The sequence below is a fragment of the Cynara cardunculus genome (assembly GCF_001531365.2).
Source record: "Cynara cardunculus var. scolymus isolate 2C chromosome LG 16, CcrdV1, whole genome shotgun sequence".
NCBI lineage: Eukaryota > Viridiplantae > Streptophyta > Magnoliopsida > Asterales > Asteraceae > Cynara > Cynara cardunculus.
Genome location: NC_037543.1, coordinates 6,485,456 through 6,487,792, shown reverse-complemented (window position 1 = coordinate 6,487,792; position 2,337 = coordinate 6,485,456).

The following is a 2,337-nucleotide window of genomic DNA, read 5'->3' as shown; positions in this document are numbered from 1 at the left end:
ACCATGGTAAGAGTCGTTGCCCTCACTTACCGGGTAAGACTCTTGGTCCTCGTCTCGCTCTTACCGGGTAAGATTTTTGGTCCTTACCATATTCATCCGGTGAGGTAATATTACTTGATAAGCGTTTGGTAAACGGCCCTTTACTCTACGATGACTTGAAGTTTATAGAATCAAACAATTGAGGCCCTATGTATAATGTAAAAGTATTATAATAAGTTTATATGGTGTTTTTGGGACATCTAAACATGTTTTTTAGGACGTTTTTAAAATAGAGTGTTGCATTCACATCTTTTATAGAAACAAATAATGTCATATAAGATAGTTTCTCAAATAATGTCATATAAACAAATTAATAGGGCATTTTATTTAAAAAATGTCATAAAAACTTTAAGATGCCAAAAAGCATTATATAAGATTATTGTTACGTGTTTACACATGACACACAATTGTTTAGAGTCATATAAACCCGATTTTATTGTACCGATTCTAATTCGTGAATCTTTTGATTCTTTAGCTCTAGTGATTCGAGCCTCCAACTCCAAGAAATATAGACGCAATACGATTCGTTGATTCAAGCCTCCGATCCACAAAATCACAATTTAGATTTCGAACTTGGGAACTCGAAAGGCGTCATGTCACCATGGTTGAAATTGTTTGTTTGACTTGTTAGTGAAATCAGATAAAGTTTGTAGAATAGTTTAAAATTGTTTTCTTGACTAGTTGATATGTTAATGGAATATGTGAATGCCAATGAATTAACAAATGAATATGTTAATGGAATATGTGAATGCCAATGAATTAACAAATGAATATGTTACATGTGCTTAGTTTTCCTAATTTACAGATTTATGCATCTTGCTATTTACAGATGTTTTCATTTCTTGAATTGTTTTATATTATGTATGTTAGGTACAATTTCATCTTTATCGTTATTAATTTTAGTGGTACAATTTGATCTTTATCGTTCGTTATTGAATATAATGGTACAATTTGATCTTTAATATTAGGTCTGGCAGATAAAATCAATGGGCGTAAGTACCGAAATTGGTCAAAAATCGAAGACGGAAAACTTGTTGATGCATTGGTGAATATGGTCAATGTTGGAGGATATAAAGCTGATAATGGCTTTAAATCCAAATACTTGCAACATTTGGAACAAGCATTGAAAGTGTTGCTTCCTGATTCTAATTTATTAGGTAAACCACGAGTCAAGAATAAAGACCATGAAAAAGGACTGGCAAATCGTACATGATATGCTCCATGGTATGAATACAAGTGGCTTTGGTTACGATAGTTCTAAAATGTGTGTGACTGCCGAGGCGTCAGTTTGGGAGTCTTACCTGGAGGTACATATTACTATGTATTACATATTACCATGTTAAGAATTGTTTTTTCAACGTTTCTATGCCTTTTGCAAATTTAAGTACACGAAGAGGCTTCAAAATGGAGAAACAAACCATTTCCTCATTATGAAGACTTGTCTTATGTTTTTGGAAAAGATCGTGCTCATGGAAATCAAGTAAGAGACTATGATGGTTTAGAAGAAAATGYTGACATGGAAGATGGCCAAATGCCCTTTCAAGAACAACAATTTAATGAAAACTTGGACTATCCGACAGAAGATAGCCAAATGTTAAGTCAAGAGTGTATGATACGCACTAATTATTTAGTGATTGAACACCATTTTCTTATCTTTTAGATAGGTCATTTTCTATTTATATCCCAACTTTGAGTCATTTTATCTTTTTTCTCTGTTTTAAAGCTACAATGAATAATTGACATGTTTCTGTTAGATAATGGACTAATCTGGATTTATTTTGGACTGTTTGAAGCTATTTGATGTTGCGGGAATGTTGCAGCATGACCTAATGGTGGAGAAATAGAAGAAAAAGGACCACGAGTTGACCGACTTGACAATGGCTGACTTTTGAAAGACATCTTATGTTTGGACAGTTGTTTATTAGCTGAAAACTTGTTGGCTAATTTAGTTATATTGGAACTCTAAATATTTATTTTATTGTACTTTTAGTTGCTTTAGGACTAATTTGTATGAATTGTCTAAAATACCCTCATCTCATCTCTAGTATAAATAGAGATGTTGGGTTTAGTTTTTAGAATCATCCTCTCTTCTATTTCTCAAGTAGATTGTCTTACTACTTGAAGAACATTTTCTCTCTAAATATTAAGTAATCTTTTGGCTAATTTCAAGTTCTCTTTAATTGCTTTCTTTATTTACTTGTTCTTAATATTCCGTTATTTATTTATTACGCTTACTTGCATTTTATTTACGTCATTTATTTATTATGCTTTCCGCATCTTACATTATGTCATTCACAT